Consider the following 18,002-nt stretch of genomic DNA (forward strand, 5'->3'; position numbering starts at 1 on the left):
TGGAAACACTGTAATTTAAAAAAAATGCAAATATCGGCCCAAAAAATTTGCTTTCCCATGGTTTTTGAGACATGTCTAAATACAAGTATTTCGCAAAAGTGTAATGAAAATAGTGTTGCACGGGATACCGGTGCCAGTACCGTACCTTTATGTTTTGGTGTCAAAAACGGCTCGGTATAATTTTTTTCTTAGTACCGGTACTTAAAAAAAAAAATACGAGACAGCCCGCCAACTCTTGTTTTCTATCTACCGATATGTGGAAAACGCCTTAAGTAAGCGACACACCTCTTTTAGCGTGTGTGCGAGAGGGCGCAGGAAGATAGCTTCACGCACTGAAGCGCTTGCTGGACGTGCACTCCTCGTGGAGAAGCATGAAGCGCTAATTAAGCTTATTAAGTGTAGTGCTCGCTGGACGTCCACGTAAGCTATGCAACAGCATTGGCATTGCCTACGCATGTTTTCAATCAGCACACGAAGAACACGTGTGGTTTTCAATTTTCAGTTTTAGAAAGGTTTTGTGACAAGAGCAAATGTTTTTCGTGAAGAAGCAGAAGAAAAAGCAGCAATCATTCCTGCAGTGGACTTAGGCACGGTGCGTTCAATGAACAGGCACACAGTAGGATATCACACTTATGCATAGTAAAAGCTCAGACGACTGACAGAGCAACAGACACAGGTTGTGACGCATTTTTGACACTTCCCTTAAAAATAAGTGGAGTTTGAATTATTTTGTTCCCAATTTGTAGTATTTGATGATGCATTCGACTAATTAGGAGCGAAATGGAGAAGAGCCGAGACATGCACGAACAATCAAGCAACGTTACATTGAGTTATTGGAGTGCCACTATTGCCAATTTTTAAAACGGATGACATAAAATGCAGTCAAATATAGCACTTCAAGAATACAGAATGCAATGTGAAAGCACATACAGTATAAACATAAATATATACCGTATGTACATAAATTTAACATGTATACATCCCAATATTTCAAATTAATAATAAGTAAAAATAATTTGAAGTTCTTTAGCCAGTTTTAATTTTGCTGCTTTTGCTGATGTTTTAGAGTTTTGTCTAGCGTTTCAGTACCGGCATTGAGGTATTTTATGCAGGTTTTAGTATCAAAGTCAAAATTTCGGTATCGTGAAAAGACTAAATGGAAACCAGTGTTTTCCCCAGCGTTTTAATAGAGCGGCGAGCCGCCAGGCTTTTCTTGACCCTCTGCCAGGCTAAGCGTCCCTGGAATTAACCGGGTACAAAAAGAAAAAAGAAATTGCTCCACAAAATTCTAAATTCGCTCCTTAAAGAAAGAAAAAAAAAGGAGAGGAAAAAATAAATTTGCTCCTCAAATGAAGTCATGATACGCAAAACTGCTCCGCAATTACTGCAAATAAATAAATAAATTCTGATCCTTGTGCGCATTGACTCCCTCTGTCAAACGGACAACGAATTATAATCACAAGATGTCGGTCGGTCTGTTTGGTTACCCTCCCGATACCGTCATTTGAATTTTCCACCATATCGCAAAACTGTTAATTTTCATTTGCAGCTAACAAAGTTTTATGAAAATTTATACATATAACAATTAACTATGTCAGCAGCACTTGCTTACTACTTTCAGATAAGCAGACTGCTCCAAGAAGAATATCCCAGGATGCGAGATTTACAAGGTGGCTGGTTTCTTAAAAAAGTTACAGGTATGGTTCTTCATTGGATACTGTTGAATTATTAACATTGTTTTTCAGTTTCAATTTATATTTTAGCCGTTTTGGATTTAGTTATAGCTGTGTAGCTCAATGAATAGTATTGTCTATTGTATTCTTATCTGTCTCTCTTGCCTGGGAAAGAGGGAGTAGAGTTTGTACCAGTCTCAGTCGTTCGAGTCCAAGGACAGGCTGACTTATTATTGTTTAGGTCTAATCTGATTTGTATTCCTGGGAACTTCTGCCTTTTTATGAATGGGAGGGGAGAGGAGACTTTTCGTATTCACCCACTTTTCAATAAATAATGATGTGCAGGAGAAGGAGGGACACACACTTTTGAACAGAACACTGCTTGGGTGACTTCATTTGTGTGATCAGAAGCTTCTGATAATTATAATACCTTTGCAAAGGGACAGAATCTCACCATTCAGTTAATTGAACACGCAAAGAGTAGAATACAAATATTGTAAACTCTAACAATACATACTTCAATTTTCTTTGATTTAATTTTGTTTTTTATACCAAGCTCTAAATTATCCGACAGTGTGACACTTCGAGGCTGTGGTTGCCAAATAAGGCATTTGGTCCCCTTCATCTGAAGCCTTGTTTACAGCTTTTCTCATTGATGTCTAGTGAAACCTGGCAGTGTATAATGAAAATGAACTGCCATTCTCAGATGCCATAATTAACCACACTAACTTAAGTGTGCATCGGGCAGCAATATACATGCATTAATGGGCTTTTGTTCGTTTAACTTGTTCAGGTTCAACGCTGCCAGTTGTTGCAAATTAAGATAAGTTGGTTAATCATGACTACATGGACAATTAATTGCATTATCAAATGTGATATATAAAAAGAAAAGCACGTTGCGGATGATGCCTGAATCCATTGGTACATTCGTGTCAGTAAGATAGCCTGAGCACACACAGGTTGTCATGTGTGTTTGATGTAATGGTACACGATGTCCTGTTTGGTGCGCTAACACACTGCCACGTGTAATGTAAACATTAGTCAGTTAACTCGTGTTTTTTAACAGCTAAAACAAAGCTACTGTACGCCCGTAGTTAACATCAAAACAGGAACACACATGCTTGCTCACAACTTTCTCCGTTTACGAACTCAAATTGACAATTCCGAAGTTCTGGCATCTCTTATATTTCCACAATGTAACACCGTGACAACAACGTGACAAGCATACAAAGCAGGCATATTGTTAAAATTATAGTTTTTCACGTTCTCAAAACAAAACAATCCTCACAAATCAAATTACGACGATCCAAAGTCTAATACTTTTCAACGAGTGGAAAGCTTCATTTCACCAACGATAATTTCTGCACTTGAGGAAAGTGGAAAATCGGATTTATCCCACTTAGATTGTCAGTTCCGACCTCAAAGCGTTCAAGGAAAATGCACAGTAAATACATGATATAATATGTTCACGTGACACAATGTGTTTTGGAATGACTGTATTAACCAGAACAAATAAATTACTGTAATCAGCAATCTTTGCTGTTTACATTTGCCTCTAACGCTTTTAGGCCAGAACTGGGTCACTCCCAGTGGGATAAATCTGACTCCAAACCATATGCAGTATATGACTGCCATTTTGACGTAGCATCACAATTGTCAATGAAAACACTGAAAGTTACAAAACATGACATATTTGTCACAAGGCCTCAGCAGAAACTCATAATCTTTGAAAATCCCCCCCTTTCAGGTACATACCTCTTTTTTTAATTTTGTTGATCAATTTAATACTTCTAAATTATGCCTACTAATGCCACAGAATGGTTTCCTAGTATTATTGCAACTTTGCGTAGTTGAATTAATTGTGAGTGTAACATTTTATTTATTAATGTCTGGAATGCTGTTACAAGCTGCAAATTTAACCATCATAGTAATTGTCTTTATTATAATTATGTGCATACACCAACGAATTGAAGCTGTAAAGTAATGATGGTTATTTAACTGCAGCAAGTTGGTGATGCGTTATTATTCTGAACATGATCTAAGTAGTCAAGTAATCGCCACAACTGTTTGTGATCAGTGGAATTGCAAACTACCGATAGTTTGCGGCATATCACAAATATATATATTTTTTGTGAATATCTGAAAAGGTTATGGTGGTATATTTTGTTTGTTGATGAAAGTCCTTCAAATTTGTATAGTTTCTGTTACGGTGTGGTCACGGGGCGGTGTGGTGTCTGTCGGCGTGTGAAGTGGAGGACCCAAAATGCAGGGAGGCAGGAGAACCACAGCAGGAGCGAGACTGGCGTGCTTTATTTTTCAGAAAACACTAACCAGGGTACTGGTTAATGCTAACTAAACAACAAACTGAAAAGTTACAAAATCAAACTGACAGCCAGAACTCCGGTGGTGACCGTGACAAGCGGCAATGATCGCACGCCGACTGATCACCACCCGGGAACTAAATACACCCACACTAATTGGGTAACTCGCCACACCTGGGGCCAGGCACAAGTGGCCGAGGGCCCGGATTGGTCAACCCGCGGAAAGGCTGGAACCCACTCAGGACCAATCGGGACCCTCAACCAAAACCAGATCTTCCCAGACATGACAGTTTCTTTGTTTGTTTTTCTTACTTTTTAAGGAGGCGGTGGACAAAGAAGATTAAATCCTGTGGCTCAAGGTTCACAAAGATACACTGCCAAATCTCTCAAAACTTCTTCGAACAATGGGAAAAATGTGCTGTACATTGTCCCTCTTCAAGAAGAAATAGATACTACCCCACTGCCGTATGATGCTGCTGAGTTCAACAAAATGCCCAAAAATGGATGCATGACCTGTGGCCAGATGGTTCCATTGCCCTTGATCCAGGTCCACATTGAGTCCTGTAGAGCTCATGTAAGTTGTCTTTACAAATGTTTCCCTAATAGATAAAATCAAATTATTACATTTGCTCAGCTGTGGTAGCATTTTTTCCCTTTATCTTTGTAGTCTAAGGGCTATCTTTTCGTACCCAGCTCTAATATAGTGCAAAGCTCAGTCTACTCTGCACTTGGTTTGATTTTTGTTGTATTTGACTACTCCTTTACTGGCCAATGATAATGGCTCTACTTATTATTTCAGTTCATTGTGAGGCACACGGCCTACATCCATACGTACATTCGTGACTGGCTGAATGTTGGCTGAATATGCGTGGCAGGAAGTTCACGTAACTTAAAGGCGCATGTCAAATTTTGGAGTGTTAAAACAACCATATTTATCACCCACACATGCTTAAGAAAAATGTTAAAGGACAGGAGGCACTACTGTGGCACAATGGCTGTTGCCCCTATTTTTCCTGTTTTGTCAAATAATGATGACGGTTTCGGGACGGAAACGTAAGGTTTCTCCTTGAGCGTGACGTCAGGCGTTTGCACGCTCTCACGCTCTGCAGAAGCGCTGGCAAGGTGGAAGTGTTTGGGGGTTGTTTCTAAGAGTCCGTGGGAAAAACAAGTGTGTGCGACAGCGGATATAAAAGTGTGTAAAGAGGTAAAACAAAAATATCACCAAAAAAATCAATAATTATCTTAAGCGGGTAAATGAATAAGTCAATTAAATGAAAAAAAAGTAGGTAAGTAAGTGTGTTTTAAGAGTGGGTAGAGATGAAAGTGTCCTAATATTTAACGGAAGTTCAATCCATGGGGAGAGATTTTTGTAAAATCTCCCAAACTTTCTAGAGAGGAAAATAATGTGCTGTTAAGCACAATTTAAATTTAAGTAAAACAAAAAAGTTGATTATCTAGAAATGAAAGTTGGTCGATCATTAGTAAGTGGGAATATATTTTTATTGTCTTCTTTATTCATAATTGTTCTTTCACCGTGCGAAAATATTTATATTTAATCCAAATACCTGATTATTCAATAGAATTTTCCATATGATGTTTGAATACCTAAATATTTGATAGCTGCAGCACTAGAGGGGATGCTATACTGTACCATACATAATATAAATGGATAATGAAAGAGATGACCTGACGCTTTTGCAATTGGGAATTTAATGAGTTTCCCAAATGCTCAGTCCATCCACGGCGACAAATCAAATAGTAATGGCTTGATGCCGGTCGAACAACGAATCGGCATGTTGGACACTGCACCACCGCTCCCTGGAAAAGTTCAGGCTCAGGATTTTATTTTTAACTTTAAGCCCTTGATAACACCCAGTGGTGAAGTCCAGGGTATACGCGGGTATACTGAGTATACCCACTTCTTTTTCAGTCAGCATTGAGTAAGTCAGACACCTATGCTGTTTTCGTGTGTAGGGTGTTTCAGTTCTCCGAAGTGCTTTGGAGAACTGAGACACCCTGGCCTACACACTCCACTCACACCTATCAACGGCAACGTTCAATTGAGGGGCACAAGGGTGGAAGTGCAATTATTGGGGCGCAACCTATATGTCGCAACAGTAACCGTAAACAGCGTTACAGAAGTTGGAAGTCCGTGGCATGTTGCCCATATCTGCTACTATACGTGCTGGTTGCTATAAATCAATAAAAAAATATACTTTTTTTTTTATTAACTAGTAATTGACATTTGATTATTTTCCACTAGAAAACCTGACGATTTCTCACCGCACACTTGTTAAAAATCACAGGGTTAACAGATAAAAGTCATTTTAAGCATAGCAATTTTTTTGTCAAATTACTTCTTTTTTAAACTCCTGTCACAGGCACCTGTCTATGAACATTTGGCTTTTTCGGTGGAACTGTCAAGTTTGTCTTATGAAAATTATATTCATTTGATTCCATATTTTCCATAGACGAAGGATGATTGTGAAGACGAAACGGTCCCGACAGCAGAACATGATTTAGAAGTAATTATGTAAATGTAAAGCGTAAATTTCCCCTTAGGGGTAGAGTTCGCCAGTCGGCGAGCTGGCGGACTCAGTAACAGGGGTTAACTTTCACAAAGAACGCTGGGGTGACGACCGGGGCCTTCCCCCGCTGGGCCTGGGGTTCGGGGGTGTCGGCCGCCCTCCGGTGCCCCCATCTCCTCCTTCTGCCCCCGGTGTTCCGTCCCTCCACACGGCGGGGGGTGGGGTGGGCGCGGCTGCCCTCTCCGCTCCGCTGTCGGGCCCCTCTTCGGCGCCGGGGGCGGTGGTGGGGGTTGTGGGGGTGGTGGGGTGTCTGGGGGATTGGGGACCTGGGGGCGGCTGGGGCTGGGTTGGGGTGGGTGGCGGGGGTGGATGGGGGGCGGGGGGTGCGGGGGTTGGGGGCCGGTGGGGTGCCTGGCGGGCCTGCAGTGCCCCGTTCTGCTGCGTTGGGTCGGGGGCGCGGGCCGTGTTGGGGCGGGGGGCGCTCCTGCTCCTGGGATTGCTCTTCGGCCGGTGGCCCTGGCGGGGCCCGGGGGTCGTCCTTTGGCGCTGCCGCGGCCTGGGGGGCCCTGAGGTGTTGCGCTTGCTCTGTTCCGGCAGGGGTCAACGGCTCCCCTCTTTGGTGGAGATTTTCAAGCATGCCAGATCCACCACACCAGCATCTACCGAAACTCAGACACAATCTGTTTCCTCCTCAGGTCATTGAATCGGTGGAGGCTGGTGTCTGTCGGTGCTGGATTTCACCTTCCTTGGTTTTCTTTGGTCCCCTCGGGTCTCCTGACGGCGGTGTTCGGTTTAGGTGAACGGTATGAGATTTTTTCTAATAGGTTTTTTTGGTGAGCTAACAAATACACACACACACACAAAAAAAATAAAAATAATAAAAATAAATAAAAATAAATAAAGAGCAATGATGATGACATTTCCGAATGAACAATACTGAGCTCTTTAAGAAAAAAATAAAAAATATATAAATAAAGCGTAAATTTCTTCATGTAAATCGTCAGGTACATTTTCAAGATATAAAATTGTACATAATTTGACACATGACCACTGTGTATGAGTTTTCTTTTTTGGATGATGCAAGTGTGATAATCAAACTGTATAAAATGTTTTGTTTTTTTCTTAATATGTGTGCTAAAACGTGTGTTCATTCAATCTTTTTCAAGATTTCCATGTGGTAGCTCCACTTCTGCACAATCATATATGCCGAGTGACCACATGACTCAAAGCAGCACTGGTGCATCAGTTATCTGCTCATCACCTGATATAACGACATCAACAGCGACCCTCTCAACAGACAATACCCTTTTACAGTCCAGACCTGATGAAATGGATGAGATGCGTTAGTATTTGTCTAAAAAAATTTATGAATAAATAATGACATGTTTGGTGAAAGTTAAGAAAAACAATCACATTGAAAGATGTTAAAATGCCAATATTCATTACAGTGCTGTAATTTTTTTTCCATCTCACCAAAAATCGAATTACAATTATTGAGTTTGTCATAGACTTGCATATGTCTTTGTTTATTCTACAAATTGGTTATAGGCACAATTTGTAGAGTAGTGAATGTTGTGCAATTCATTACTTTTTAAATTACAACTTCAATTATAATAAACAGTTGTTTTCTTCTATTTTTTGTGTGTTACTACAGCATGGCAAAACGTAGTGGATCCGGAATTAGCAGCTGACCAGTACAGAAGGCAGTGTCTGCAAACCAATGAAGATAAGCCATACCTAAAAATAATAATAGACATTGGAGAAGACATAATGGACCAGGAAGCCAGAATCCTCACTTTTTACAAGACTCCCAATATAGATTGGGCCAAACCATTTCAAGCTAAACTAAAAGGTGCTGTAAACAAACCTCAATTCACACATGTTGTTTTTGAGTATTGTATTCGTAACATGTTTTGCTTTTTATATATTTGTAGGGGTGCAGATAAGTAGCATGTTAGTGCGCATGAGCACCAAAATTACAATAATGTAGTAATGTACTTGTTAAACTTATTTTTTTTTCTTTTCTTTTTTAAGTTCACACTTAAAGCTTTCTATGAACAACCGCTAAGACAGCTAGCTTGAGTAGCCTATCTCCCTGGAAACTGATGCATTTGCATGGAGATGTGGCTGAAGGCGTCGTACAAGTGCTGCCAGAAGGACAGTTATCTTCGCATCACTGTACTGTGGCTACGGCAGTCATTCAAAATATGTAATGACACGAAAGTGGTCCATGTTGCATGTTGCATGAATATTTTTATTGTGGGAGTACAATGCTGTAACAACAGCAATCCCACATGAACATATGAAAACATGAAAAATACAAATTTGAAGGCCAGAAAACCCATGACCTGAAAGATGGATGTGATTGCTTGTGTTTTTAGGAGATGTGGCCATTGGAGAAGGGGTTAACAGACACTTCTTCAGTATGATAATGCACAAGTTACAACATGGTTTCAAACTTGATTGCGGTAGGTCTTAAAGAATCCTAAAGACACTGGCCCAACTCCACTAAAGGTTGTTTGTTTAAGTTGCAAGGCAAAATAGAACATAAATGTTAGATAATTGACTCATGATCTTATGAAGGAATTACGTGCACCATCCTGGCAGACAGCTTTAGTTATGGTCAGTGATTATATTGCAAATTATTGTAAATTAATCATTCAGCAAATACAAGTTATCATTCAGCTATACTATGAATAACTAACAACAGACAGCATAGCCATAACACATGACAAATCTGTCAATCTAAAGATTAATACACAATCATAGGCAGGAAATTGCAATCATGTGGTTATTATAACCGTATTGAACATAAAATGGCAAACCCCATTAACATTTTTTTTAATTTTTTATAGGAACCGCATGCGGCACTGTGCTGTTTGAAGGCCAACCAGATCATTTAATTCCTGCCACTTCCCAAGTATTTGCACAGAATGACCTGTTTGTCATGGCAGGAAGAATGATTGGGCATTCTTTCCTTCATGGGGGCCCTTGTCTGTTAGGTATTAGCCCAGCAGTAATTCATGTGTTGCTTGGTAAATCACCACAGACAGCGACAATCATGTTAGAAGATGTGGCAGACATGGACATCGGGGAGACCATACGCCCGGTAAGTACGGTAAAGTGCAAGGTTATCCATTGGAAAACACTGTCATTCAATGAAAAAATATGGACTATACTTTTACTTTTTAAATGTAATTTATTGGAAATAAATGTGCGGTATTTTCTTTTTAAAGCTGTTTGAGAATCAAGAATCTGCTGGAAAGGAAGAAACAAGTGAAAAAAGAGGACTCAATGAGTGTCAGACAACGGCTGTTAATGACCTGGCATTGGCATGGGACATGCCTATATTAACGGCTAGTAACAGCACCTGGCTCCTTCACAATCTACTTCAGCATGCAGTAAGTGTGGCTGACTAGCGTTATATCCATCAAAAGTTGTCCTACTTAAGTGTCTCCTATCTAACAGTATATCATGCTTTGATAAATGTACATTTTACACATTACCTCTGTATATGTAACTGGATAGCCGATAGGCCAATTCCATATTATTACTCTCAATAAATGTTTCTCGGCATACAATTGTTAACTTTGTATACATTTTTACTGTTTTACTTTATATTTTAACCATTTTGTAATTAGTTATAGCTGTGTAGATGTAGGTATAATTATGTTAACTCAGTATGGCTGAATGAATAGAAATATATTCTTATCTGTGTTACTTTCATGAGAAAGAGCAACGGGTCTGTCTATTCATTCGCTATCTCTAAATGGGAGGGCCGGATTCTGCTGTGTCGGAAGGGAGTCAGGCTTATTGTTATTGTATTTTTTCTAATCTGATTTATACCCATGGGAACGGATTCTCTCCTCCGTGAGTCATCACCTTATCGTGGTGGAGGGGTTTGCGTGTCCCAATGAACCTGGGAGCTATGTTGTCCGGGGCTTCATGCCCCTGGTAGGGCCACCCATGGCAAACAGGTCCTAGGTGAGGGACCAGACAAAGCATGGCTCGAAGGACCCCAATGATGCATACAAACTTTGGATTTTCGTTTCCCTTGCCCGGACGCGGGTCACCGGGGCCCCCCTCTGGAGCTAGGCCTGGAGGTGGGGCTCGAAGACGAGCGTCTGGTGGCCGGGCCTACACCCATGGGGCCCGGCCGGGCACAGCCCGAAAAGGCAACGTGGGTCCCCCCTCCCATGGGCTCACCACCGGTGGAAGGGGCCAAAGGGGTCGGGTGCGCAGTGAGCTGGGTGGCAGCCAAAGGCGGGGGCCTTGGCGGTCCGACCCTCGGCTACTGAAGCTAGTTCTGGGGACATGGAATGTCACCTCTCTGACAGGGAAGGAGCCCAAGCTGATGTGCGAGGCTGAGAAGTTCCGACTAGATATAGTCGGACTCACCTCCACACACGGCTTGGGTTCTGGTACCAATCCTCTCGAGAGGGGCTGGACCCTCTTCCACTCTGGAGTTGCCCACGGTGAGAGGCGCAGAGCAGGTGTGGGCATACTCATTGCCCCCCGGCTGGGCGCCTGTGCGTTGGGGTTTACCCCGGTGAACGAGAGGGTAGCCTCCCTCCGCCTACGGCTGGGGGGACGGGTCCTGACTGTTGTTTGTGCTTATGCACCGAACAACAGCTCAGAGTACCCACCCTTTCTGGAGTCCTTGGAGGGTGTGCTGGAGAGCGCTCCCCCCGGGGACTCCCTCGTTCTGCTGGGGGACTTCAACGCTCACGTGGGTAATGATAGTGAGACCTGGAGGGGCGTGATTGGGAGGAACGGCCCCCCCGATCGAAACCCGAGCGGTGTTTTGTTGTTGGACTTCTGTGCTCGTCACGGACTGACCATAACGAACACCATGTTCAAGCACAAGGGTGTCCACATGTGCACTTGGCACCAGGACACCCTAGGCCGCAGTTCGATGATCGACTTTGTAGTCGTGTCATCGGATTTGCGGCCGTATGTGTTGGACACTCGGGTTAAGAGAGGGGCGGAGCTGTCAACTGATCACCACCTGGTGGTGTGTTGGCTCCGATGGCGGGGTAAGATGCTGGTCCGACCAGGCAGGCCCAAACGTATTGTGAGGGTCTGCTGGGAACGTCTGGCAGAATCCCCTGTCAGAAAGAGTTTCAACGCCCACCTCCGGCAGAGCTTCTCCGTTGTCCCGGGGGAGGCGGGGGACGTTGAGTCCGAATGGACCATGGAACAGTGGACCAGCTCTACACCCTCGGCAGGATCCTTGAGGGTGCGTGGGAGTTCGCCCAACCAGTCCACATGTGTTTTGTGGACTTGGAGAAGGCGTTTGACCGTGTCCCTCGGGGAGTCCTGTGGGGGGTGCTTCGGGAGTATGGGGTACCGGGCCCCCTGATACGGGCTATTCGGTCCCTGTACGACCGATGTCAGAGTTTGGTCCGCATTGCCGGCAGTAAGTCGAATTCGTTTCCTGTGAGGGTCGGACTCCGTCAAGGTTGCCCTTTGTCACCGATTCTGTTCGTAATTTTTATGGACAGAATTTCTAGGCGCAGCCGGAGTGTCGAGGGGGTCCGGTTTGGTGGCCTCAACATCGCATCTCTGCTTTTTGCAGATGATGTGGTGCTGCTGGCTTCTTCAAGCCGTGATCTCCAGCTCTCACTGGAGCGGTTTGCAGCCGAGTGTGAAGCGGTTGGGATGAGGATCAGCACCTCCAAATCCGAGACCATGGTCCTCAGTCGGAAAAGGGTGGAGTGCTCTCTGCGGGTCGGGGATGAGGTCCTGCCCCAAGTGGAGGAGTTCAAGTATCTTGGGGTCTTGTTCACGAGTGAGGGTAGGTTAGAGTGGGAGATCGACAGACGGATCGGTGCAGCGTCTGCAGTGATGCGGACGCTGTATCGGTCCGTTGTGGTGAAGAAGGAGCTGAGCCGAAAGGCAAAGCTCTCGATTTACCGGTCGATCTACGTTCCTGTCCTCACCTATGGTCACGAGCTGTGGGTCGTGACCGAAAGAACGAGATCCCGGATACAAGCGGCCGAAATGAGTTTTCTCCGCAGGGTGTCCGGGCTCTCCCTTAGAGATAGGGTGAGAAGCTCGGTCATTCGGGAGGGACTCAGCGTCGAGCCGCTACTCCTCCACGTTGAGAGGAACCAGTTGAGGTGGCTGGGGCATCTGGTTCGGATGCCTCCTGGGCGCCTCCCTGGGGAGGTGTTCCGGGCATGTCCTACCGGCAGGAGGCCCCGGGGATGACCCAGGACACGCTGGAGAGACTACGTCTCACGGCTGGCTTGGGAACGCCTTGGGATCCCATCGGAGGAGCTGGCTGAAGTGGCTGAGGAGAGGGAAGTCTGGGCTTCCCTGCTAAAGCTGCTGCCCCCGCGACCCGACCCCGGATAAGCGGAATTGAAGACGGAACGGAACGGAACGGAACGGAACGGATTCTCTTGTATTCATTCAGTTGTAACCAGGTGTGTTGTGGGCTGACTTTTCTATGAACCCTCTTTTGAATAAATAATGATGTGGGCTGGAGAGAAGACACATTTGAACAGAGCACTGCTTGGGTGACTTCAATTGTGTGATCAGAAGCTTCTGAAAAATATTCACCTTTGCAAGGGGACTTCTTCACCAGGATCTCACCATTCAGTTAATTGAACACGCAAAGAGTACAATACTTAATATTGTCTACTCTAACACAATCCTATAGGGAGGATCTTTGATGAAAAATGTTTGCGCATGCGCGGTTGGTTGTGTGACAGAAAATGATAGCGGGCTCAGTCGCGCTGTATAGATGAGACGTCAAACAATATCGCCCATTTCAAGGCGAGGAACAAGTCAGGGTGGCTGTTGATCATGCTTTGGAACACCTGAATAAGACTGAAAAAGAAATATGACTTAGTGTTTTTTTATAGCTACTGCACAAACTCGATTTCTTCGTTTTTTAAATCCTCTCCAAATAACAAATCTATAGGCTCAAGTAATTACCGGTAATAAAGTGAGCCTCACAAACCCTGTCAGCATCAACTGGAAACCAGGCTTTGAGCATCAAATTATACCCTCCTGATATCTCGCAGCCATCACAATATGTCACAATGAACATTATGTCACACACGATCCTCGAATATATTTACCGTATTGAAATTGGAGAACATTTGATTTACGATGTTTATAAATTTATTAAACATAAACAAGAGGACTTCAGACATTTTACAACTTGCCTTAAATACATGTATACATTATATGCTTAATGAGGGTTGTAGGAGGAAAATTGTACATTTTTTAATAAATGAATTATAACTAACTCAACAAAAGATGCCTCTGCCAAATCTAATATTGGGGTCTAAAGAACTGAGCGATAAAAGAAAAAAGGGGTCGTCAAAGCAGCACATACTGTCCAGTGTCCACTTGTTAAAAAAATTGTGACCACCTTGCCACACCTGCCTCCCGGCCCGACACTAAGAGCCTAGGAGCTGTATATGTCTAATCTGTATGTATACCTATAGTATATATAGTAGTCTTCTCTCAGGATGGGAGAGGTAAGATGGTCGCCCTGTGGCTTCAATGGCTTGCACGGTGTGTATGGGCGATCTGCTGTACAGCAATATATACAGACCAGTGTTTGAATGTGCACAGAGTAATAATTGAATTGAATTTACTGCATGTATATATTTACTTGGAGTCCCTTCATCCATACCTCACTCACCCCTGTGATACTTTAAGGTGCTCGGCCGAAACTCCCGCCAACTCAAACAGCTGAAGCAAGGACTAAAAGAAACCCTCATTATGCTGTTATTGGAGTCTCGACCCGATGCAGTGGCATCAGTTTTTCCAACAGAAACAAAGTCTGAGTGCAGTGTGGAGGTATTCAATGAAGCATGTCTAGGATTCTAAAATGTCTGTAATTTTCAAAATAATTTTTTTTGCATGGGAATTAACTGGAATTTATGGGAATGCAAACGGAATTCATTAGGTCAAGATTGACCAGATAACTTAATTACACTTTTTTTTAAAGGTTGTGAGAGTTTGAGTGAGCCTGCTCATGGGCATGTTGGGGGGAAGGTTAGGGTTTTCTTTGTGCTGTACTATGGATGTTTTACTCACTCAACGCTTTTGAGTTGCAATGTAATGTATGAAAGGAGCTATATCAATTTTGATTTGATGTGACAGTCTGGCAAAACAAAAAAATATTTATTTTTTCATTAGGGTTAGTTCAAGGTTGCAAAGATGTTTGCCAGACCCACCACCCATCCATCCATTTATTACCGCTAATCCGGAGTCGGATTCACGGGGGCAGCAGCTTTAGGAGGGAAGCCCAGACCTCCTCAGCCACTTGAACCAGTTCCTCCGGCTGGATCCCAAGGCGTTCCCAGGCCAGCCCAGAGACATAGTCTCTCCAGCATGTCCTGGGTCGTCCCCGGGGTCTGCCGCCGGTGGGACATGCCCGGAACACCTCTCCAGGAAGGCGTCCAGGAGGCTTCCGAACCAGATACCCGAGCCCCCTTAACTGGCTCCTTTCCACGCGGAGGAACAGCGGCTCGACCCTGAGTCCCTCCCGGATGACTGAGCTTCTCACCAAATCTCTTAAGGGAAAGCCCGGACACCCAACGGAAGAAACTCATTTCGGCCGCTGTGTGGCAGACACTCGCAAAGAAATTTCAACATGTTCATTATTCCTTTGCGATTTACATAGAATGTTTGGTGCCGTAAATATACTTTGCAAGTGTCTTGAGAACATCTTTGCAACCTTAGAATAAATAATAATTAAAAACTGACAACAAAGAAAAACTCGCTACATGCACAGTCCCTTGCATGCAAACCTTTGACGCACAGTTAGATACAACCTTTAAGCCCATATCCAAATGAGAGGGAGAGTGTTTGCTTAGGGTTAGGGTTATATTATTGAATATTCGTCATCATATGTTCAGTTATGCAAACATTTTTAATGTTTTTTCCTTGTTCCAAGGAAATTTTGATTTGGAATCATTTTCAGTGAACAATTCCAACCTTGAACAAAGTCTGACGAGAAATCAACAATCACATGTTCTCCTCAGCAGGATACACATTTCATTGTTAGGCTGTTGAGACCACAACATCAGCCTTCACACAATTAACACCCCATGTGTGGATTGACCATATGTATAAATTAGAGAGAAAATTGTAAAATAGAATGAATTGGTTCAATGCCAACTATGGTGCCATAATGATTGTCTCATTTGCTGTCCTAGGTTGTTTTGGACCTAATCAAATGGCCTGAGGAATCTGGGTTGGACGATGAAGATGGTTACTCCGTTGACTGTAGATGTAGAATAATGGGGTACTTGCGTCAGTTTGTGAGGACAGGTAAATTACATGTTGATATTTGTGCACATTTTGTAATGCATAAATGCAGATTTTCAAATGTGGTTGAAAATCAAGGTTTTTTTAACCATTTTTTCTTGTTTATGAACACAAGTTGTATTATGAGTATTAAGCATAAGCATACACATATTGCTACAAGGCAGAATTTTAATTTATAGATACATCTGTGATTTGATTTTCTTAAATGATCATCCTCTAGCAGGGATCACTTTTTTTCCCAGATGTTGCAGAACCTGTTTTTTTCTCAAAAAAAGACTTAAATTAAATTATAAAAACAGTTATCTAATTGATTATTGTTACTTAATTCCACTTTTTTTTCTCCTTTTTTTTTAGAGTCTCAAGAGAATCTTAAAAGACTCCTGAAGTTCTGGGTGGGATGGGAGATACCCATGCCAGATATGAAAGTGGAGGTGGTGAGAGCGGAACATCCCACATCTTCTACATGCTTCCAAAACTTAAAGTTACCTGGCCACTACAGCCATTACACAGAATTCAGTGACCATTTAAAGAACTGCATCGCCACAACTGATACTGGTTTTGGTTTGGTATAGATCAAAATCTTTATTTCATTACTTTAAATAATGTAGTTCTGATGTTTTGCTAGATAGGTTCTTATTACAGTTCATTGTCAATTTGTACGAAAAGACAATATATAGCACTAAATTATAAAATGTAATTTAGTGCAGGCAGTTTTAAACAAATAACAGCCCAGAAGCGCTTGGCTAGACCCTACACATAGTTTATACTGTGCATGTAGTTCACTGCAGCCAAATAATGGTCTACTCCCATGCGTGTAGAAGGTCCTGCTGGATCCACAGCAGCATGGAGTCCAGCCAGTTCTTGAGGTGTCAAAGGGCAGTCAGTTTCAGGCACATAGACACAAGAGTCGGTGTTGCTGGACACAAGGCCACTACTCTCCCAGTTTATCAGGGGGATGTTCAAATCCTGTAGTTGATATGAAAAACAATTCATTGTCTACTGTTTAAAGTAAGTTTTGCTTACCAATTTTTTAAAAGTACTTACAACATCATTAGACTATTGTACATTATAGTGCAGTCCCATGTGCCACAGTTGGTTCGGGGTACGATTTCCCTCGCTGCTCATGGGATGACTGTCCCAGCCATCTTTAAAAACATCAAGCTGGGCTTGTAGGCGAGGAATGAAGACATAATGGCAGCAGAAAAGGTGAACACTGCTGGACAGGTCCAGGAGATCATCTTCCTCCATTTGGTGCAACGCAGCATAGTAGAGGCAAGTGACTGCTGTGTAGACATCTCGCCAAAGATGTTCAATTTTGTAATGTCAATGTAATTGTGCCCCCCCCCCCCTTTTTTTTAATTAAAGAAGACATATAGATAACCTTTTAAACCATGTAAAAGAGTGAATCATATTTGGACAAACAAGCAACTGGGTGCAACAATTAATCAACTACTTGGCTATCCAAATAATTATTTAATCATTTTTGAGAGCATGTTTGAATTGTTCTAAATCCTTTTAAATTTAAGCATTTCAATGGCAAATGGTTTTTTTTCTGTTATCAACAAAAAAAGTAGTTTAAAATGATAAATGCAGTTTCATAAATGAAACAAACATTCCATTAATTTCAAGTAATGAGAAAGTAAGGGTGATTAAAAAAAAGAACATAGCAGAATTCTTTACCTTTATTTTGTACATTATTACTATTTGTATGTGTTGGAATGTCACCTTTGAAAATTAGATGTTGCATCTCAAGGGGATATCCTATAAAGCTACAAATCAAATGAAAATTTAAAATCATGCGATATTGCAAAAATGAAAAACTGTAGCTTGGACTTGTGTCGTAAATAGCTTCAAGTTTTTAGGTTTTACAAGTGTTAGTGTTTACCACTGGCAGTAAAGACAACCGTAAGTTGCCAATGTTGATTGCAACTGTTACTTGGTCTTTCATGTAATTGATATTTGATGGAAGTGGTGGAACATAAACTTTGTCTTTAACATACCACCACAAGAAGAAAAAAATAAAATCACACACACAGAGGTTCTGCCAGGCCAATTACAGCCATCGACTGCTAAGTGAAGTTTTCATTCAGTTCATTCTTTTCTCTTTTTCAAATAGGCTAGATGTTGCCCGTGCTGGTGGTGGCCACATTAACCACTTCAAAAACAAGAATAATTTGAATGTA

Source organism: Leptonotus elevatus, chromosome 22, assembly GCF_054856555.1.
Source record: "Leptonotus elevatus isolate MCC_2025b chromosome 22, RoL_Lele_1.0, whole genome shotgun sequence".
NCBI classification, from domain to species: domain Eukaryota; kingdom Metazoa; phylum Chordata; class Actinopteri; order Syngnathiformes; family Syngnathidae; genus Leptonotus; species Leptonotus elevatus.